We start from the raw sequence: 23,869 nt of genomic DNA on the forward strand, positions 1-23,869 counted from the left end.
TGAGTGAGCACTGCCCTGATCCTCGCTTTGGAAATCCTGGACTTCAGATGGTCAGCTGGAGTGCCCACTCACCGGTTTAGAGTGCAGTAGGAGTGAGCATTGGGTGCTTTTGCAAGAACACACAGTTTGCTCCCTGTCATAAATATTCTCCAGTATTTTGAAGAAATTACAGTCATATTTTCTATATCTCTGATACAAGTTTCTAACTTACTGTTTGTTGCAAGGAGATCACCATAGAATCGTTGTGTCCACCAACTTACAGAAGTGGCAGAAACTGAACCTTTACACCCTTATAGCTGACTAGTCTACGTTTCCAAATTCGACACTTCATTTCTGTGGAAGAATTTTTCCCCATGCATTTCATACTTATATCATGCTTGTGTCTATGCCTATTTTTCAGGGGTTTAGTTATGAGTTGATACATGATAGTAAGAGGTGTTTGACTTTCAACCTGCCAGAGGCTTTGTCTGCAGCATATGGTTAAGAGATAGTGCCATTTACTTGGTGTCTGGTCAAAGAGATAACACTGTTGTTTGTTAAGCAAGACACATTTATTATCTTGCTGTAATACACACTTTTCTTGCAGTGGCATACTTAAAACCATTTCTGAGGAGGCAGAGAAAATTCAGTGTGTTTGCAGCTATGGCACAAAACAGAATTTGTGTCTTCTTGCAAAGATCTCCAATACTGACCCTTAGAGAGGCAATTTTATGATTTATACAATTAGAGATAAGGGTGAGGCTGTTTAATTCATTTAATCTTACAGTCTGAGTCTTCAATTGAACTGAAGTCTCTGAACTAAATCACAGCACACCCATTTCCCTCAAACTGTCAAATAAAACATCTGTTTATGATAATCATTATCTTAATTTAATAGTGATTTCTAGCTCACTTAGTACTTTTCTTCATGAATAGAAAGAATTAATGGAAGACTACTTAGAAGAGTACTTACTACTTACCTAAGAGCTACTTACAGAGTAAAACATTGGTGAAGGAATGTTGGAATTAATCTTATGCTCATATGTAGCTCCTTTCAAGAGACATTATAATGATTATGTGAGCTTGCACGAGCTGAAGTCTGGCGTTGTCTTCCCTATTTTTAGTAGAAGGTGACTCTCCTGTCCACCAGTTTCCGACAGGCCTCTGACTGCTCGTAGATCAAAAATACAATCAAAATATTTGCTGAGGCCTTTCAAGATCCAGCAAGTTAGAGTCCTTTTTATTGATGTAGCAGCTGAAGTGCCAGCATTTCTAAGTGAAAATCATACAACTTGGTAGTCTGAAATTAGGCAAGAAATCCATAGACAAATACATAAACAAAAAGCCTTTTTCAAGTGATGAAGAAAGTCCTAATAACTGGGAGGCCTGAGCATGCCTGATGAAAACCAGGCTTCCTTCTATGTGTAAGTAAGGATCTGACTGTGTAACTTCAGGCATTCAAATTTGAAAAGTTTGGTCTACCACTCCCTAACTTCTGCTTTTGATACCGAGTTCATCACTGCACTGCTTGGGGGTGCACGTGTTTGTTTCTTTGTTTTGAAACCATTACAGTTATAATTTGACAGCAGCTTCTTAGAGAAAACCAAATGGGGATGTCAACTGTATGAGCAGGGGTTTGGAGAAGGAACATGTGGTTGAATATATACAGACCAATGAAAGATTCCTTTCAGCTCAGTGACAGTGGAGAGAGCTAGAGAACAACAGCATAAGGGGAGATATAGGTAGATTAACCTAGACGTTCAATATGTCATAGCACTGGTAAGATTCCATCTGTTAATGTAATGGATGCCCAAAACTTTTTGCATGTGTGTGGATGTGTGCATACATACTTTTCCAAACTTCCAAGCTGTGCATCCTACCTTACAGAACTTACTGTAATATCAGAGGGTATTTCTTTGTGCCACTTGTCAGAAAGGGCCTGCAGAATGTGTTCTGCACAATCTTCAGTGGGGCCAATGTTGTGTTTGGTTCAAATCCAAGGCTTGCAGGGGGTTGGCATTTTTGTTTTAAATTTCTTAAATGGATCACAGTGATAACGGCAACTGAGCAGCATTTGGATTTCTGTGTGCAGCAGAGCATTGTTTTATTTTAACATACAAGAAAATATGAAACACTACAGCAAAATAATATCTTTAAATCCTGCCCAGGGTCTGCCCACTCAGATATCCAGCTAATATTTTGTAGTACATTCAGCAAAAGACATGAAGCAATGATAATATGGTCAACAGAATTGTTTTACATTTTTCACTGTTTAGATCCTGATAGAGTAATTATGCTCTATCGTGCATAATTGCCACAGTGTTAAAATGTAATTGTAAAATGCATTACTCTTTTAATCCATAATTGAACCTTTATACAGGCCATGTAATCATCTACATACAGAACTATTCATCTGTGACTATTTAACAGGTGCACATCATTTATGTCTGTTCTTTTTTAAGCTGAACTTACTTCTGTTGAACTTCACCAAGTTAACCATTTTTCAGCCTCCAACACTGCAGTAAAATTGTACTTCCTTAAATCTGGTTTGCTTGCAGACAGGGTCTGACACAGTAGATTTAGTACAGCTGCAGTATTAACGTTCAAAACTCCCAAGCTGCACAGTTTTCCCACATGCTACATAAAAATGCTGTACAGTTTCTCTCTGCAAGGCTCCTCTATTAGGGCATTAACTGACTGTGTGCCTCCAATTTGGTTAGTGTTTTCATTTATATGTAATGTTTTACACACTCACCCGGATTACTATTTATTGCAAAGGAAGCATCGTAAAATAATAATTTTACCCAATTTTGGCTTAACATTAATTTTCAAACTGTGAAACTCAATGGAAAATAAATCTGGAGAGAAAGATTCAGAATCATGAAACAAAATGAGTTGCTAAAGAATAACTAGTGATTATATGTATTCTTAACTACCTATAAGAAAAACAATGGTGATTTTTTTCCACAATTATAAAGGCAGCAGAATGGATTTGTGTATCCTGTAATATTGGAAAGTGGGAAAATGCTCAGGAATCCAGGGCATTGCTTTTATCATCTCCCATCACAACACTAAGATCTGTTCATTCAGTTTCATCAGCTTTTCCATGGGTTTCAGAATAAATCAGTGCATAACTGAAGGTAGGTTTGTAACTTATGCATCAAAAGATGGAAGGAAACGTGGTTTCTTTGAAGACCTGAATGTAGAACCCTGACGGTTTGGATGATGTTGAGTTTCCAGTCAAGAACGAAGTGGACCAAGCCAGATTCCAGTTTAGGTCTTTCCATCTGTATGATAGGACTGTGTGCTTCCAGTTTGATAGCCATCTGCCTGCATGTCTTTTAATCCCTAAAGGCAATGAATGGCTTCAGTGCCATGACTTTAGCCTCCTCCAGTTCTTTCCATGTCAAAAGAAGTTCTATTTTCATCTTCTACAGAAATACTTCCTAACCTTTATTTTACCAGGAGTCGTTTATAGCAAGCAACTAAATTTTTTGCACCTTTATCAATTTTTCTATCCAGATTTGGAAATCACTTGTCCCCTCTTTATTCAGTCTCTGGGGGTCCCTCCCCTCCAGAAAAATCTCAGTTTTGGTTTCTTATAGAGTCAGCAGTGGAGGATAGGGAGCAGTGCAAAACTCTTGCTGCTGCTGCGTCTCCTGACAGGGGTGCAGAGCCCTAGAGGAAGAAACAGCATAAACATTCTTCATAAAGCAGAGAAAATAGGTGCAGGCAAATATTTTAAATTGAACTATAATGAAATTATTGTTCATGGCCCAGCTTCTACCTTACATCCAGAATCTGTCATTTAGGTGATTGGGCCAGCAGGTGGCAAATCTAATTGAATTCAAGAAAATAAATAAGGAAGTAGGCTGGGGATTGTTTGCTAAAAAGAAGACATCTAGTTTACTAATTAGCAGGATTTATGGGATGCTGTACTTAAAAATAGATGATTATTGATAGCTCATCTTAATCACGAAAGCTACCTTGTAGTTTGTTAACTAAAAGCAGGTTTGCTGCAGCAGTCAGACGTGTGGTCACAATGTGCACAGGGAAGATGACCTGGCATTAATCCACCTGGCATGGACAGCAGTGTCTCAGGAACAGGGCAGGGGTTGTAGGCTGTGCTGCTGCAGCCGTAATGCTGCTGGTTTTAAGAGCTGCAGCCTGAGCACCTGTGTGCATTGGGTTGCACTTCTTACTGCAGTGGAGACATTGGTGTAGAAAGGAAGGGGTTATATCTGGTTCTGTGTTAGCAATAACCTGGAACAATAGACCCACTGCACTAGACACTTGTTTTCATCTGGAAACTTTATGAAAGGCTGCACAGCAACAGTGTTATTAATTAGAGAGGCAGTAGGAATAACCATGGTATATTGCATCTGTCTTTGAATTAGATAGAAAGAAAAGCTGGAATTCTTTTTAATTATAAGAGAGTGTAAAAATTATAGGGCTATAGGAAACTAAGATGGAGATTGCTTTTGAAATTGTCATATATCTAAATCAATCTAAAGGTATTTTAACAGAAATTGGAAGTAGGTATTAAACTAAACTATTTCTCAGTGGAGACTAATGAAGTGGAAGTTAAATCAATTTTTGTTTTGTTTAAAGGAAATAGTGGTAGCGACTCTGACATTTAGGTCAGTATTGTCTCTCATTAAAATCATTTTAATGTTCAAAGCTGTATCAGTTACTGGTGAGCTCATCATGGCAGCCGTTTATGAATTACACATTTGCCTATACCATTATATAATCCATTTCTCTGTGCTACACTTTGGAATAATTTGAATATGAAATATATCAGGAAAACAAAGTTGTTTTGTTCTAAGTGAAGAACTTGAGCAGAACTATTCCTCACAAAAAGCAACAAACATCCAGAGTGAATCACCATGAAGGAGATTGCAGCTGAGTTTGTAAATATTATTTGAGAGACTTAGATTTCCTTCTGAAAGGAAAGACATTAAGGGATATTTTGTAAATGTAGAAGGGGAATAATAACAAAACCCCCTAGAAGATAAATCTGTCTCACCAGCCTTTTTGCTATTTCATGTCTAACATTCATTTTGGAGGTATAACAGTTGCATCAATCTGAAGCTACTTTAGTTTTATGTGCTTGGTAAAATGGAGTTGATTCATAGGGATCTGGTCTGTTCTCTTCTGTCACCTAATATTTCTGTTCCTATGTCTGAATGTTATTTTGAACAACCATATACTTTTTTTTTTTTTTTTTTTACAGTTTGGAGAATAATAGCTGAAAGTTTCAAGGTAAAGTTTTTATATTCATTCTCATGCATTCAGTTGTTCTTCCTTATTGCATATGCCTCCAAGTAATCTGTAGTGATTAAGATGCAATGCCAAAGTAAAATAATTAATTACAATTTAGATTGGAAATAGGTTAGTTTCATTTAGTATTTTAGAGTTATGATTTCAGCTGTTCTTATGCCCAGCAACAAATAAATTAAGAAACAGGGAGTGCAAAAGCCACGTGCTTCAGTGTTGAGGCAACTTTTCATTAGGATCAAGGGAAGAAGAGGGTTTTTTCAATGCAGGAGAGTTGCACTTTGCATTAGAGAGAGTTTTTCTGAGCAGGGGCTTCTGACACCTCAGGAGACTGTATTTTTCTTGACTTGCTAGGAGCCAATATGTTTAGAGATGTCTTAAACTATTTGCCATTCCTCAGTGGCCTTGGGAAGAACACCATTTTGGTCCTGGAGCTTCACTCTGGGTATTGACTTCGCTCTTGAAAGACTGATGTGTCTTACAGACTATCCAGCCTAGTGTAACAACTCTTTTAGTTTACTTATGACTTGTTTGCAAAATTATTTTTGTATTTTGTGAGTGAGACAAAGTTAGACTTTGGTACTTGTGCTACTTGTTTTTTTGTGTGTTTGTGTTTAATGCAGCTGGAGGTTATTATGTAAAATGAGTTAGTTTGAATCTTTAAAGGAGCTGCCAACTTGCATTTGCCTGATTTACTTCAGCAGTGGAGGAGAGGAAGAATTCCAAACATGTCATCCTGATTTCACAAGTCTGCAGAGGTCTCCAAAGTGGACTTGTCCATCTGTGTTAGGTAGTAAATAGCACTCTACTTTTGTTACATGCAGGTGCCTCTGTATGTGCACTCCCTCTCTGTATACAAGTAATCTGTAGATCTTATCTGTCTAGACGTGTACATACACTTTCTGGACTTAAGCCACTGAACACTAATTATGTATAAAGTATCTAAGTGTTCACACAGGCATACAAGATACAAAGAAATGTAACTATTTTTCTTTTGAAATAACACAAACAGTAAATAATGGTTGAGCAAATAACCTTGCAATTTAATTTTTGTTTCAGTTCACAATGCTATTACATGGCCCTTGAAAACTGTAGAGTAAGAATGCAATGATAAATAAGAAAAGACAATCCATCTTGTTTTTTCATTAAGGGACTATTTTCTCACTACACTGCTGAAGGAGATGTCTTGATTTGCATTTGGGTATGAAGATTCCTTATTCTCAAAATAAATGCAGTGTAATAACTTGGGTTTGCAATTGTTATTAAAGGTGAGTGCTGGCTTCCAATTCTCAGATGTTAATATTAATTTTGATCTTAATAAAAATTGCTGTGCTAATTATCAATATATTACTTTTAACGTTTTTAGCAGCATTTCTTAATGAATGTTGAAGAGAATGACTTTCTGTAACTTCCTTGCATTGCACTGGAATTCCATGGTAGATGTAGCAGTAGCATTCAGTTCCCTAGATAGCATCCATCCACCTTAATCATGAAACTGCCTCTTCTTTTATTTTCCTTTTCTATTAATTACAGTTTTGGTTGTTTGGTGGGATTTTTGTGGTTTTTTTTGTTTGTTTTGTTTGGCCTTTTTTGTTTTGTTTTTAATTTCTGGAACAAATTAAAGCAGAGTGCTATAAACAAATGACTTCTTAATTAATAATAATGATTTAGTTCCAGTGCATAGCTTTTATTTTGCTGTATATGAAACATAGTGGCCAAATACTGTAGAATGCAGCACTGGGTTAAGTGTATTTTTAGGCATAGGTGGATTTTGTGATCCTACCGCTTGAAGTCATGTTATAATGCCTGTCTTCTACGTCATAGAAGCTCTTGCTACTTTGAATGTTCCTTGCATCACAAAGTTGTAGTTCACCCTGTGTTCCTCTGCCACTCTCTCATCCTTCCTCAGTGGCTGTAATTCTGTAATTGCTTGATCTGACCAACAGCATTTGAAGTCAAAATGACATCTTTATCTCACATCTCCTTGAACATACGAGAGTTTTCTCTGTTACAGCAGATAATTGTTATTGTATTTGCAGTAGTACCTTGTATCTGTTTAAGCATTGGAAATGTTTTTGTATTTTTAGAGTCCTGTGTGGTTGGCAAAAACTGACAGTTGCAGTTATAATAACCCCCTATCATAGCACAGGTGCAGAACTTACCTTCTCTCTAATGTTCTTCCAAAACAGAAAAAAATATTGCATATGAACATTATTAATTCACTAAATATTCAGGGACAGTACTTACCTCATAGTTATAGACATTCCTCCCCAGAATCTATTTTTATTGTGTTCACCCATCCTGAAGTAGCAAAAGGCAGGAGGGAAGGAAAAAGGAGACTTTGCTTGCTCAAATCTTGACTTCAAAAACAGTGAGGAAGAAAATAACCCTAGTGTCTGGGTTTCAAAACCAAGGCACCAGGACAGCCAGCTGGTGGCGATTTCTAAGCAGCTGTAGTGGATGTTGTTCACAGTTCTCTGCTTTGACAGTTTTTATGCTTTGTTGTTCAATTTTGTGCGTGAATCCACTGGCATCATCTTCATTGTGGGAGAGCATTTCCCCTTCTAAAGAGTTTCTGTCGAATCTCCTGCAGCACACAGAAATTGTGCTGTACCTTTCAGCTGGGTCCTACAAATTAAAGCCTCCTAGTGTAGCCAAAGCACATTCTCTTTGTTGTTGTTTTGCACTCTGTATCCATGAAGGGCCCTGGACTTAGTTTTTAAAGGAATAATTATACTATTTAAATATTAAACATCAAAGTTCTTCTTTTGTTGTTAAACCAATATTAAAGTAGGACAAAACTGATTTGCAGTTCATGGTATTGCATTCCAGAACTGCTGGCGTTGCAGCTGATGTCCTGTTTCAGCAATGTTGGCACTGCCAGGAGGCTCAGAAATGCAGACTTTAATCAAAAACTTTGAGATACACTTCAGTTAAATTACAAATTAATCTTTCCTTGTGAACTTCCAAGCTGTTAAAAAGAACAAATGGCTGCAGCTTCCTTTAAAACAATTCAAAAGCCTGCTTTTCATCAGCATATGATTTCAGTATAGTGGAAGTGAAGGCTGTGTGTCTTTTTCTCACAGATTGTTATTTAATCACTATATATTAGCTTTCATTTGCCCTTTTGATATATTTAAGCTCATAAAATTCTCATTGAACAGATTAAATTTACCATTATGTTGTTACTTTTTATGAGTAAAATAAATCAATATCAGATATGTTGGCTTGCACTGAACTGTTTATTTTAAGGGATGTTTAAACTTTACTGAAAGAAAATAGAAGGTCTGATGCCCAGTCCTCCACTTTAAATTTCATTATTTGGTAACACTTTGAGATACAGCCTGCCTCAACTAGCAAGTGCCATGCATATCATCCAGCGATACAAGGCCAATAAAATTCCCTAACATTCTCTGAAATGTAATATATTTTGCACTATTCCCAATATCTAATATGTAAGTACTTGCAAGTTGTTTTATTATTGTAATACTAAGTTTTCATTTCATTATTAGGGAAATATCCCAGAGTAGGACTAGTATTTTTTTTTTCCACTGCAAAATACCAACTCCGTGGTGAAAATGTCTGTCTGATATCTCATATATATATATAGTAAAATAATAAATTCTTTCAAAAGACGCAGTCCTCAATCAGAAATCAAATGCTAGCAGGTCAATGAAAACTGCCTTCTAAAATGTATTGCCCAATTCTTAATATTTATGGTAGCCACAAAACTTGAAAACATCTGTTCTGCAGGGAAGTACCTCTTTAAAATAAACTCCAGCAGCAAGAGCTCTCTCTGAATTCAGAGTCAGAACTTTGCTTTGCAGGAGTTAAGTGAGCAGCCATGATTCCCCAAAAGTGATAAAAAATGTTTAGTTCTTTTGATTACGGGGAAACAGGCGCTAATTTCACTTTAAGGCTGTAATCCTCAAATAGTCTGTACAAACCAGCTGACTTTGTCTACAAATCTGAAGTGTTCAGAAATCATTGCGTCTCTTTTGTCATTGAATTTTAAGGTGTTGTTTCTTGCTTTTTTGATTGTTTAATGTATGTTTATTATTGTTCGTCAGGTGAAGTTCCACATAGGCAATTGCAAAAGCATGTACAGTGGATATAAAAACTTGGGAAGTACTTACATCAGTATAATCATGTAATAACAGCCCAGACTTTGTGCTTGGTGGAGGTATTTTGTTCGGATGCAGTGTTGCTTCTGTAGGCATTTCTTCACCAATAATATATGCTATACAATCTTTACGATTGTATTAAATAGCTAATTAAATGGGGTCAGCTTAACCTTTCTTGATGATTAGGAGAAGGCATCTCATCCACTGGAAAAGCTAATTGTGTTGGGTGGAGCATCTTGTTCTTGTTTGAATCATGATCTCTGTTTACATTCACACACATTCATCACCTGAACCAGGCACCTTTTGGAAAAAAAGGGGGTATGCCCAGAGCAGTTTTTCAAATGCTGTATAGGTAAGTTATAGATGAGGGTTCATTTCCCTTCATTCTTCTCTATAAGCAAAATAGGAAGACATTTTGAATTCATAATGCAGAATAAAAGCTGTATTTCCAAAGTACACAAAGAACTGTAGTTTGTTTTCAAATAACTTTTAAAGGCGAGTCCTCCAGGCTCATCAGCTGAACCGTCTTGTTCCTCCGTGAGCATTCTTCAGCAGTAGCACTGCAGTATTTTCCTGGTAATTTTCATTCTTTTCCAATTATTATTGTTGTTATTTTATAACTCTGTTTGTCTTCATCCTGTGGTCTGTTCATTTTTTTGCATGCTAGTGAAAGCTTCTTGGTCATTTTCCCTGTCCTTCCCCTCAGTCTAATATTTTCTGCCAGCTTTTCTTGCCCTAATGCCTTTTATTTGTTTGTTTGTTTGTTTGCTTGTTTGTTTTCCTGCAATGGCTAGTTCTTAGAATCATAGAATCATAGAATAGTTAAGGTTGGAAAAGACCTTAAGATCATCTAGTTCCAACCCCCCTGCCATGGGCAGGGACACCTCACACTAAACCATATCACCCAAGGCCTCGTCCAACCTGGCCTTGAACACTGCCAGGGATGAAGCATTCCCAACCTCCCTGGGAAACCTATTCCAGTGCCTCACCACCCTCTCAGGAAAGAATTTCTTCCTTATATCCAATCTAAACTCCCCCTGTTTAAGTTTGAACCCGTTATCCCTTGTCCTGTCACTACAGTCCCTAATGAAGGGTCCCTCCCCAGCATCCCTATAGGCCCCCTTCAGATACTGGAGGGCTGCTGAGGTCTCCATGCAGCTTCTCTTCTCCAGGCTGAACAGCCCCAACTTTCTCAGCCTGTCTTCATATGGGAGGTGCTCCAGCCCCTGATCATCCTCGTGGCCTCCTCTGGACTTGTTCCAACAGTTCCATGTCCTTTTTATGTTGAGGACATCAGAACTGCACACAATACTCCAGGTGAGGTCTCACAGGAGCAGAGTAGAGGGGCAGGATCACCTCCTTCGACCTGCTGGTCACGCTGCTTTTGATGCAGCCCAGGATACGGTTGGCTTTCTGGGCTGCGAGTGCACATTGAAGCCAGCTCATATTCATTTTCTCATCAGTCTTGCCTTGGTACAACCATTGCTTTTATTGCTCATAGAGGAGTACATACATTCAAATGCTCCATATGTTGTGGCTTCTGTCATCAAGGTTGGAAAGACCAAAAGGAGAGGTTGCAGAGTGACCTTCTGGCAATTTTTCTGTCTTCCCTCCACCCTACATTTGAGGCTTAGGAGTTCTTCTGATCCTTCTTTGGGAAGGACTCTATAGCTCAGTCAGAAGTGTTCATACTGAAGTCTGGTTTATTTTGATCATGAAATGTCATTATGGTTATAAATTGCTGCTTCTCAGGAACAAAATGGTGGGATTATGGGTGATCTGTGAACTCAGTGTTCCATGGTCCAGAGAGCAAGTAGCATAGGAGGAATTACTAGAAAAGAAATAGAGAAAAAACCCATGAGCAGCTTTCTGATACTGTTATAAAAACATCATATATCTGCATCTTGAGTCCTGTGTGCCTTAAAAAGGTTATGTTAAAACAGCAAAAGCTGTAGAGAAAGGCAACAAATGCAATCAAATATACAGGAGATGTAGTGATTGTGAACCATATCTTCATGTTCCTTCTACGAAAGGCCTTGAAGCCATTTAAAGATACAACTTTTATGCTATTCATTTTCTGATTAAAATAATCTTCTGTAAGTGATTTTATGATACATATAAATATGTTTAGCAGTCTTCATGGCTAAAGTAAGGCTTTTCTCTTAGGCAAGGGGAAGGCTATACATGTAAATTCGGATTCCTAATGCATTTCTACTAACTCTGCGCTTACATTCCAACAGAATTAAGAAAACCTCTATTTTTAATATCTTCTTTTTTATCCATTTCTTTATCTTCTCATTTCATTTCTTACTTCCTTATTTTTCCCTTTATTTTTCTTTTTTTGTGGGTATATTTTTGGCTGCATTTTTCTCTTGTATTTGTTTCCTTTGCCTTGAACTTTCTCCCAAATGCTTCAGTTTTGTTCTTTTTATCTAGACCTGCATATATACATTGAATCATCATTTTGCTCTCCTTCCATTTCTACTTCCTTTCCTCTTCTACTCCAGTATTTATATTTTCCCCTTTCCTCCGTAATGTTCCCATTTTTCCTCAGCATTTGTTGATGTCTCTCTTTCCCCATGTACTTTCCTGTCTTTCTCTAGGTATTTGGTACTTTAGCTCAGGAGGAAGGACTAAAGAGGGACTTGGGCCTTGAGCTTTTTCTTGATACTGCAAAACTGGGTAGAAAGTACCTTAAAACTGTGGGGGTCGAGGTATCTCCTAACTGACCTGTGGCATGAGGATGACAGAGAAAATAAAGTCCTGTTTAGCAAATCTAACTTCTCCTAAAAATTCAGGCTCCATCATTCCATCTGGGAACATGATAATATAATGGGTTGTTACAAGCTGTTAAAATCTGAGACCAAGGAGGGAGAATAGGCTGAAGTTATTCCATGGATTGTTCCATTCTTTGTGAGAGGCTGTTAAAATAAAGCAACAATATAAAAGATGAGTTATATACAATTTAATGTAAAGCTGTTTGATGTCATTATGATATTTCTTCCTTGATTGTCTAACATTTGTGTACTTCTAAAAAGTTTTACATTTTTTGGTTCTTTCTGAACATTATGAAAATTGTACTGAGAGGAGTAAATTCATCTGCATAAAATTGACTGCAAAGAGCAATTAGTCCTTCATTAATATGCAAATTTGGTCCAGTGCAAATTCATCTATATATGAGGCTTAAATATGCAAGTCAGTCTTGCTGTGCAAGAAGCCCAGATGCTTTTATTTACTTTGAAATTGAGGGATTTGGTTAATGATGTTGTTGACAGGAAAACTTGAATAAATTTGATGATCACCATCTTTCATATTAGACGAGGCCCATGGAAAAAAATTACCAAGTAAAATACCAATTTTATTTGGTGATTTCCTATTACCAATGTAGTAATAAAATGTAAGATACAAAGTAATAGAGTTAAATTTCCTAATGTAGTTATCCTGAGACTTAAACTGTTCCCCAAAGATAGAACCATTTTTCTTAAACTTTGTTTTTCCAGAGGGTAAAGACATCTACGTAAGCTGTATGAATAACATACTGCCTAGAGATTTAATATTGGAAAGTTAGCTCTGTTGCTTGTTTCGTTTGGAGAGAGTATATACGCCTGGGAATTAAAAAACAGGAGCTTTGAAAATGGCTGTCATCATCATTTTCCATTAATTATCTGTAGCGACTTCTCAAGACTTAGTGTTGAGGCTTTTTCTGAACTTGTGGAGCCAAACTGGAAGCTGTCTGAACACATGGTCATTTATATTTGGATCACCTAAGTTAAGTAATAAACATTTTCTTAAATATCTTTAAATCTTTCCATCCCTCAGTAACACAACTTTCTTACTCCTGTCACCCAGCATAGATTGGCTGGTCTTGCCCCTTCTCTCCGTGCTTCTGCCCCATGTGCCATGGTTCTTTTGGCACATCCAGAATTTCCCTGGTTTTGCCCATTGATGCCACAGCAGCCGTTACTCAGTTGTGTGTGGATAGGGTTGCCTTTGCATTTGTTAGTCTTGTTTCATCTGCATGGAGAGGGTGCCAATGTTATTCCTCCTGGTGTTTCTTCCTTTTTCTTTCTCTGTAGTTCACTCAGACCTTAATTTAGTTTTGGCTTAAACAACCTGGTCTTTGACTTCAGCTGTGCACTCTTTATCCTGGGCTCAATTTGGTTTTCTCTGTCGCCTGTGACACTTTCAAAATAGAAAGGGAATGTAGTTTAAATGCACAGAACTCTATGGCAATTTATAAAGCTCTTGTTGTAACTACCCAAGGACAAGTTAATAGATTATGCTGTTTGATTCCTCTGACTTCTTGGCACAGCTGCTTGGGGTATAAATGCTCACAGTGGTGAGCATTTAGTTTCCAAATATTTAATGTGCTGTGCTAGGCAAAAAGCTTATAGGACGATGTTAAGGAAAAAAGAAAATCTAATGAGACACTAAAATTGATGTGTTTGCTCACTACATGGTGCAGTCTTGAGGTGTGTCCAAAAGCAGGAAAATAGAGAGAGAATTGAATATTTGGGAGGAGAAGGGGAAGAGTCTGTTAGTCTTGTAAAGGGTCTGGTTATCGTTCAAGGGAATCTCCTTTCTTACACTGAAATAAGGCATTGACAGCTGTCAGAAGGCATAGTATAGAGGATATACTTCCAGTACTTAATACTTTAGGGGGTGAAAGTTCAAAACCACAACATCTTCTGAGACTTAAATAGTCTTTGCCTTTGAGAACACGTCATAGCTGGACAGTTTCTAGTATGGTTCAGTGCCATCCACAGTGATCTTGGTTTTCTGATCTAGCTCCCAAAAGAAGGAAAATATTAATTTTCCAATATATGAACAGTAGGCATCTCAGCACAACCTGAGGTTGTCTCCTATCAACTATATAATCTTTATATTCTAGATTAATAAACACTTTAGCCTTGGAGTTTATTAGTCCAAAATATATTTATTACCTCATAAATTCAAACCCCCTCCAGTTATCACCTAATTAAACTGCAACACTGTGCAGGCTATCTTTGGGGATGTATTAATAATGAAATTATCTTGTGAAACAGTAATTACATGCTTTGTGCATTCTTTTCCATACTTTTTTTTTTTCAGTGTCTATGTGATGAGTGGGGCACACAGTACTCCATTGTTCTGAGCTCCTCCAAACTCCATACTTACCCAAGGATAAGCAGATTTATTTTTTTCCTCTTAGAAAAAGAGAGAAAAGTTTGTGCATTTTTGCACTTGGGAAAGGGAAGGACCAATATCGCTAGGCTAGGAACAGTTATGAAACGTGATTGTGGAAGTAATTTTAGCTCATGTTTTCTCCTCGCTCTTTGACTTTACTCACAGGAATGAAAACTACTTGCAGGATCTATTCTGTAAGGCAGTTCTTACTGCAGTTGCCAAAAGTGAAGATGACCACTTTCTTTGCAAGAGAATATTCATTTATAGGCCTTCACTGGTGACGTAGAATTGAATAAAAGGAAAATAGTCTTAAAGCCTTCCTCGGGAGAGAGGTTTACTTGCAATTTTTTCAGTGGTGAGTGTACTTACTATGTTCTAATTTGTATATGTATTGGCTTTATGTCACCTAATACACTGGGTGATTGTGTATTGATAAGATTTCTTTGGCTCATTTTTTTTTTCTGACTCTCTACAGAACAAGGTATTCAGAATCCTGGCTAGCGTGCACTTGCCCAATAATGAAAAAGGCATAAGTGACAAAACGGTTTGTGCATAACTTCCATGTATTTTTTAAGTAGTTTATCTCTGTAGTTCAAGTACGTGTGTTGAGCAATAATCTGAGCATGTGATTCTTGTTGCCATGGGCTCCTGCTCTACCTGACAGAAGTGGGTTTTCATTCTCTGTTATACTTCCAGATGCTGTAATCCAGAGGCTTGTGTTTTCAGCATCCATGTGTTGGTGGAACATATTATATAGTTGATTTTTTGTATATATAGACAGATTACATAGTCGATAAGAGACAACCTCAGGTTGTACTGAGATGCATACTGTTTATATATTTAAAAATTAATATTTTCCTTCTTTTGGGAGCTAGATCAGAAAGCCAAGATCACTGTGGATAGTACTGAACAATACTGGAAACTGTCCATATCAGCATGGCAGATGATATGTCTGCCATGTCATCTTGTCATTTGTATGGCCTTTTGGTTGTTTCACTGCAATTACTGTGGCTATGCAGGTGTTTGCATTTAGAGGAAGGGCACTTTCCATCAGTTTTTTCACTGAATCTTTTAGGTCTTTCTGGCACAAGAGGTGTTTTGCCTTGTCCCTAATTTTCTATCTACAAGCTCTACAAGTGCTGCAGCCTTATTGAAAAGTTATACCTTTGTGAAATGTGCTAATCCTCAGACTATATCCAGTACTCAACAAACATCAGTCAACCTTCATAAAGTTCTTTATTTAAAGAAGACCTTTTTTGACTAAGTGTGTTGGAACTCTTGATATGTGGACAAATAGAACCATTTTATCCTGGTCAGATCATAGAATTCTGTAGGTATTTTGTAATTTTATATTAAGTAGGGATCATTCACTTCATATGAAGGGTTTTGATTCAGCTTACAGCTAGAACTCCACTCCTACACTGCACATGCAACTTAATGCTTTACTTGCATTTTGCATTCATTCTGGTGAAGGTTTTCAGGTCTTCTATGTTTGTACTATTTCACTGTAGAGTCCCACAAGACTTCTGCAAACAGAAAGGCCCCCTGTGCTGCCCCACTAAATTGTTTGTCATTGATATTTAATTTGCAGACTTTAAAATAAGACCCCATTCTAATGTTGGGTTTCTTTTTCCTGATGTGAATAAATTCAATACAGAGTACTTGCAGAGATGTGTGTTGTCAAGCAATTGTATCAGGTGAAACGTACTGGATTTCTTTTTCTCTTTTTCTCACCCCCTAACACCTGCCTGTATTTTACAGTAATTGTTTTGAGTCTGTAAGTTCTCAGTTTATGGAAAACATGATGGCTGAAGGTATAAAGAAGACAACATTGAGGATTTTCCTCACTTATGGTGATTACTCTGAAGACAAACACAGCTCAGAAGACAAATGTTTTGAGCTACCTGTAAGTTCTGGTCCACAGAACAGATAAGGAGCCAGGAATACTTCTGAACTTGCAAATGAAATTTATCCTCAATGTAATGGTTGAGCTCGTTGTCTGCTGCTCTTTCTAAACGTGAAGTAAGGAATTAAATGCTCATATATTCTATATAGAACAGCTGACATGTTTTATGCATTCCTGTGTTTGCCTAAAAAGTCATGGATAATCAACTTAATTTGATGTGCAAAATATAGTGCATGGATGAATTCTGATACATATCCCTGGCCATGTCTGCGCTGTTACGAGAGGCAAAAACTTCCAGAAAAGAAACAGCCATGAAAATCTTCCTGATAGTTTTCTCATCGTTTTTTCTCCAAGGACATACATGTAGGTGGGTTCTCCAGTGTTTGTTTTTTACCCACCCTGAATGGTCGTTCTGTATGTGTCAATTATTTTCTTGTGGTCTGTCTTCCCCTATTAGAAATGAAACCTACCTTATCACTTCAGATGTTTAGTCCCTATAATCTGAACTAGGAAATGCTGACACCTTTCTCTTTTAGACTTTTTAATAATTTAAATGTATGTTTAAAATATTTTTTAATCCCCACATTATTGCTGTTGTGCAGCAGAACAGGCAGGCACCAGTAGCAGAGACAGATGTGACTGTAACAGAGGTTAGCATTTTATAAGTAATACCCTGGGTGTAATGAGACTTATGGTCTTAATTAACTCTTCAAATGTTTTTAAGACAACTGGAGTAAATAAGTTTAAAATCTAATGTACTTGCCCTAACCCTATCAGTTTACTTTTTGCCTTGCTTATTTTGGATGACAAAGCCCCAGATTGGTCTTATTTTTGGAGAATTTCTCACAGAAAAGAGTATATATAGTTCTAGCAAAAAGGGAAATCTGTATGGGCAACAAGGATGAGTGATAAACCTGATGAGGTGGGGGTGTGTGCAAAATCAGTCTGTGAGGTTAGATTTAGTTCTATATTAGTCTATTCCTGCCTTGGAAATGCGTACTTTTGCCAGAATATCCACCAGCATTAGGTAGACTGACAATTGGTCATAGGATTTCATATCCTTTTGGTTGTTGTGTGTAGTTGGTGTATCCTTTTGCTGGAAAGAAACAGCTGGATATTTTCTGTCATAATGTGACCAATCCACCTCTGTTGTTGTCATTTTAATTGCTGTGGCTGTTTTTTTAAGTCCTCTACAGAAGGTCTTTGTAGTGACAAGCGAACAGTTTACGCTTCATAAGCAAACATAAAGAATGCTGCTGCTAATTGGAGAGGGTGTAATGCAGTTATGATTCCATCAACATTTAAGTTACAGTGTTAAAGGACATGGTTTTACTTGTGTTTATGTTGCACATAAAATTTTACTCAGGGTGAATTTGGTGGGGAAGATTTTATAATAGGAAAGACTAATTCCAGGATTAGGGGGAAGGGAGGGAGAGAGAAGTTTAATTTTTCTACCCTGCATATACAGGATTAAAGATCAGCATTTTATTACTCTTTCTGTTTATTATAACTGTTAATTGCTGGCTTGTGGAATAACTTATCAATGAAAATGGAAGGACTGTCACAGCCTCAGAAAAGCTCCTGAATAACTGTAACCTCCCTGAATAACTGTAACCACAGTGTTTCATGTTGGAGAGGACTCTTCCAGAGTCAGCAGTTTCCCAAAGGAGGTTGTTAGTCAGTAATTCAGTTTTTTGGTTTTTTTTTTTTTTCCTAGATATTCTTCATGTGGTATCTGCCGATCTCCCATCTTCTAGAAGTCTGAAGAACCTTGTTTTAAACCTTCCCTTTTTACCTAAATTACATCTCCATGGAATACTTGACTGTGGATTAATAGTTTTACAGTTATATAGAATCATAGAATAGTTAGGGTTGGAAAGGACCTTAAGATCATCCAGTCCAACCCCGCCTGCCATGGGCACGGGCACCTCACACCAAACTACGTCATCCAACACTCCGTGCACCCTGGCCTGAACACTGCCAGGGGCAGAGCATTCACAACCTCCCTGGGCAACGGGCCCAAGATAATTTCCTCTTCACGCTTCTTTTGTTTGTTTGTTTGGGATTTTGTGTGTTTTGTGGGTTGTTTTTTTTTTTTTTTTTGGTGTGTATGGATTTATTTGTTTTGGTTTTGGCTTGGTTTTGTTGTTTTTTTTTTTTTACTTACAACTCTCTTCTCAGGCCACAAAATGTGTGGAACCTCATTTTGAATAGTCTTGGGAGGGCTAAATGTGCTTCCTTTTCCAGTTCGCTTGCTAGCTTGTTGGGTTTTAAAAGATACAATTTTTTTATCATCTAAACAGGAAACCACAGCTATTTACATGAGAAGAATCAGAGACATGACAGGGCTTTCCCCCCAAACACTCTCTATGTAATTGCTGAAGACATTCCAAGCCACTCTAACGGAGTGTACTGTCTGCCAGTCATTATGCTCTGCTCGGAAGACCATCTGTTGCACTTCAAACATGTAAAGGTCTGCTATCATTTTTTGCACCAAACAAATCGGTTTCTTTGTCTGACATGCTGTAGCTCTTCAATGTGGACTAAAGGTAGTTTCAATTGCAAAGTGCAGAATACTCTGTTTTGTTACACTATAATAGAAAGGCATTAATCTCAGATTTCAGAAGACAAGCATACTGATTAAACTTCAATAATTTCAGTTTATTTGGCAACAAATTGTTAACAGCAACACAAAATCTGAAATATATTTTCTCTTAACTCAGCCAGAAGCACATTGTGAATGAACCATTCCACTGTAGGGGTATCCAGATTTAATGGATACTGACATCTGAATTAAATTACCTTATTTTAACTGAATTCTTTAACTAGCTTATTTTTATCTGGAACTAGTAACTCAAATAAACTTTCAGTGGTAAAGATAGAGTCAGCAGCTAGAAATGCTAGAACCTCTCTCATGATAACCATACGTCCTTTATAAGGATGTAATACTTGGTTTTACAGTCTTTATTTACGTGAGTTAACGAGGATCCCGTCCATGAGTAAAAGGTATTAAACAATGATTTGGTTTGTTTTTTCCTGCTGCAGATTTAAAGAGTATGTATGGTCATTAATCTCAGATTGGAGAAAATATGCATTCTGTATTCCCAGCAGCAAAGTTCTGTTCAGAGATTTCCAACCAGGGAAATACATAACAATTTCTGTCTGATCAGGGAGTGGTCCTATCTTTTCTCTCTCTCTCTTCTCCATACTGCATAGCAGCTAATGTTCTGGTCAGAAGTAATAATATGTTAGATCTTGAATGTCAGTAGCCCCCGAGATTCTGACAAGACTGTTCATGTGCATTCATACGTCTTAACCAAAGCTGACACTAAAGACAGCAAGAATTCTCATATTCCTCTTTTTATTGCCGTGCATTAAACTCACATCTTCTCTTGGAAACCTCTGCTAAAAATGACATATTCACCATCTGAAAAAAGCATTCTTGCAAAATCTAAACAAAGCAGCTGAAGATCAATATGGCACAGAGCAGAGTCTCCTGTGGAAACTCCCAGTGCAAATCTAAACTATGTTTTACACCACAATTATGGACACCTTACAAATGCTGTAAGATAAATACTAATGGGAAATAAATGGTCCCCCAGTCTCGTCTCCCATGGGGGCTTTGCTGTTGTCATTTTTAATGACAAAGTAAGTGGTCTTCTAATTTCTTGAAACATGGAATGTCCTCATAGGAATGCTTGGATTCCAGTAACTTGAACTCATTGTTTTCTGAGAAACACATACTGTGTAAATATACCGCTGTACCTTTTATTCTGGACATATTTCCATACGTACTTGCAGTATGGAGTACAGTACACGTGTGGTTAATTTTGCAGTGATCTGATTGCATTGTTAAAGTTGGATAGACATTTCTTTATAGCTATGATATTCTAAATCTTCTTTTTGAAACTGTTTGGTAGCAGTGAGCAATGCTGACTAGGTGGCTCTGGGCATCCAGCCATTTTTAGGTAGTGTAATTTGTTAAAAATTATCTTTCTTCCCACCCAAATCCCCTTGAAACCATTTGGAGAAGAGAACTGTTGAACAGTTGCCAATAGTAAGTCCTGCTGAGACCTCTGTATCCTCCTGACAGAACTGTCGGTGCCAACTGGAGACTGACTGGCATGGGTTTGAACTCTCTACTACTTGATATATTTGCTTCACATGGACCAATTACAATAATTACCACCTCTGTAGCTGGAGTTTAAGCATTCAGTCTGCACTTCCTACCTCAGCTTGTTGGCAATATGTTCAGTCCTGTAATCTCGATTTTCTTTGAACTAATTAAGTAGAAAATAAAGACTTTGGAAAAGGAGGAGAGTCTGAATGGAAATCAAAGGCTAAATAATGTCACTGTTTTTCATGTTGCTATTGCTCTTCAGCTGCGTTTCTTTCATTTTAGTCTTTACTTCTAAAAGGTAGCATCTTCTTTTAAGTTTGTCCACAGAGGTTTACTGGGAGATGCTGGAGTCCATTGACTTTTTATATGCAACAGTGGACTATCTTTTAGTGTGAAAGAACAAGCGTTATTAAGTCCTACCTCTTGTTTTGATATTTTTCAAAACATAATTGTTCCTTTCCAGATAAATCCTTTTGACTAAAGGGGAAAATCATACATACATCCCTACATGTTTCAATGCAACTATGGGAGAGAGTACGATAGAACACAGGATGAGTAATGTTAACTGCCCAGTTCCTATGGATTTTGTTTAATTTGATGCAACGGGGATCATCTCACCCCTACCCCCACTACTGCTGTACTTCCAAGAGACCAGTTAATTTTTAAATGGGATCAGTAGCATTTTTTTAAACTGGTAAAGTTTATACTCGAGAAGGGTGACCATGAGATTGAGCACAAACTCACTGACTGTATCTTTCCTAATATGAATGCATTGTGCAGTGTATGTACTGAAATTCATATTAAAATTTCTTCATGAGATTCCCTCTAGGGAAAGGAAGAGCGAAGGAAAAGGCTACATGTGACAGATGCTAATTATGCAGCTTAATGCACTTCTGGAACTTGCAGAGATGAGAACTACATAAGAACCCATCTAAAAAATAGAAAGCATACTTTCAAGAGCATTTTTTCCACCTTTTTTTATCTGCCTCCCCCCCACTTTTTTAAGGAGGCTTTATTTCCCAAGTAGCATGTATAGTTTGCAAAGGGCAACAAGTTATGTATCGGGTCCAGAATTTGCCAGACATGGATACTATTGTATATGAAGTGAAAGGGAATGACTCCTAAAAATCTCCAGTTGATGTGTTGGTTTTCTTTCCTCTTTTGTCAATATTTTATTCTTTATCCCATATTTATGTTTACAGGAAAAATTATGTTCTGCACTTGTCTGTGCTGGGATCCTATCTAAGTATTTATGATGACTAATATGTAAGTACTAATGAAACGGATCTCAAACTGTATTTTACAGATAAGTAAACTGAGACACAGAAGCCGGGTTCCTCCAAGCTGTGAAGTGAATCGATGCCAAGCCCAGCGTTAGACACTAGATTAATCCTTTCTTCCAGAAATCGAGCTGTGTGGTTTCAGGCCAAAGAAATGGATTCTCAGTGAGTGAAGATTTGATGTCATCCTGAAATCAATGGGGAAATGCAAGGGTACATTTGCTGTGCATCAAGCCCACCCTGTTTTGTTGCACGGGATTTCTTCTCCCTCTCCCAAATCGCAGTTTTACCGAAGGATAATCTTTCATCTTAGAGGGAAAGCCATACCAGCTCTTGTGCACTAATGCCAAGTTCTGCTTTCTTTTATTTCCTTTCAAGCACTGGATTTCTCCTTCAGGAGGTGGTGTGACTTAATGTCATCTCCCTGCGCAGCGAGGTAACCACTCTAGCGACCAAAGCAGTGTGCTGAAACTTGGGAGAGCCTTGGTGTGCCCCTCGACACCCCTGGCAGCATGAGGCGAATTCTCCTCGCACCGCAGTCCTCGTCTGCAGTCGCCACAGAGAAAACCATCTGTTCCACTTGGAAAGGGTTGGGTTCCACACGCCCTCCCCCCCGCATCCCGGCTCCAGCCCCAGCTGCCGTGTTTCGATGAGCACTGAGGGGATGAGTCTCCTGTGTTAAAAATACTCTGGTTCTATTTGGATAAAAAGAAGAATCTTCCTTGCCTACACTGCCACACAAAAATAGTCTTAGTGTGAGTAAATCTTCAAAGTTCCTCTTGGTGAAAATATCTAGCCTTGCTTTTTTTTTCTTTAACTTCTCATATAAATTTATTTATAGAATGCCCTTCTTTCCTCCTACTCTACTGCAGAAGGTTGCCACTCGTCTCGTTCATGAGTCCTGAAATAAGTTGCAGGCCTTTGAAACATCATCATGTTGCATAGTTGTGATGCAATGTGCTGCTGTTGCATGAATGTATCATATTTTAATGTGAATGTCATGTTAGCTGAGACATGCACGGCTACCTTTATTTTAGGCATTTTACACTGATTTGTGTTTTCACTTTAACTTTGCAGTCAAAAAAATCTGTATGTAGCAACTTAAAATTTCACATTCTACATAGAAAAGTAGTATGTAATGAGAAGATTAGCAAGATGCAAATGCTTCCAAATATCTCTTAAAAATAGCTTTCACTGTCACTGTAGCACCTTAATTCTGAATAATTTCAAAGTCCTTCTGCAAATCTCTGCATAGTAACAGAGAAACCACCTACTTCATCCTCATAAACTGTACGCTATGTATCTGTGCATGAAAAAAAGATGGAATTTCAGAGTACAGTTCTGCTCCAACACATACAATGTCAGTGGGACTAGTGAAAGCATTAATGCTTGTGTTAAATATTAGTGCAAGCTTTCTAAACACTTGCATATCTTTTATTTAAAAAGGCTCTGAGAACTGTAGGATAGAATTTTGCTCCATGGATCTGGGGAAAGCTCTGCTAAAAGGTGAAGTTTGCAGTGCGGGTGCTGGGGTGAGTGCTTTACTGGTGGGGAGATGGGACAGGCTGTGCCCCGATTCTGACTGGCCGACGTGGAGGCATGGGAAGCATGCTCCGGGACGATGCTCAATTCGGGGGTCGACAGGGCCCACCGGCCCGGGGCCTGGCGGGGAGGCAGGACTCGAACCCGTGTCTCCACCGCCGCTGCGCACAAACCCGCGACGCAGGTTGCTGCGCCATTACTCGACACGGCCGCTAGATGGCGGCCTCCCAACGAGCAACGCGCACGGTTCCCAGGCGCGGAGGGCGCGCCTGGCGGACGCGCAGCGTCACTGCACCCTCCTTCCCCCAGCAGCGACGGCGGCCATGGCTGTGCAGCCCCACGTGACGGCGCGTCCGCCAATGAGAGCGCGGCAGGGGGGCCCCGACTCTCGTCCCTGTGGCCGCCATTAAAGAAAAAGGGTCTCGGAATTAAACGGCAAAAGAATCCCCCCCCCCCCTCCCCGCGACGCGAC

At 38.3% G+C, this 23,869-nt stretch overlaps 1 long non-coding RNA gene across 3 annotated transcripts; it reads left to right on the top strand.

The window, feature by feature from the left end:
- The first annotated feature begins 1,795 nt into the window (after positions 1-1,795).
- Positions 1,796-22,644, top strand: LOC133220357 (uncharacterized). 3 transcript variants are annotated; one of them, XR_009727698.1, is made up of 4 exons: positions 1,796-6,049; positions 13,055-14,904; positions 16,311-16,822; positions 21,882-22,644. It is a non-coding gene; the product is annotated as an uncharacterized LOC133220357 (long non-coding RNA). The 3 variants fall into 3 exon arrangements; XR_009727697.1 differs by lacking the exon at positions 1,796-6,049 and having other exon boundaries at positions 10,853-14,904; XR_009727699.1 differs by lacking the exons at positions 1,796-6,049; positions 16,311-16,822 and having other exon boundaries at positions 10,853-14,904.
- Positions 22,645-23,869: the final 1,225 nt, after the last annotated feature.

Source organism: Neopsephotus bourkii, unplaced genomic scaffold, assembly GCF_033783945.1.
Source record: "Neopsephotus bourkii isolate Nb327-2 ecotype Australia unplaced genomic scaffold, CSIRO-AGI_Nbou_v1 NB_140, whole genome shotgun sequence".
Classification (NCBI taxonomy): Eukaryota; Metazoa; Chordata; class Aves; order Psittaciformes; family Psittacidae; genus Neopsephotus; species Neopsephotus bourkii.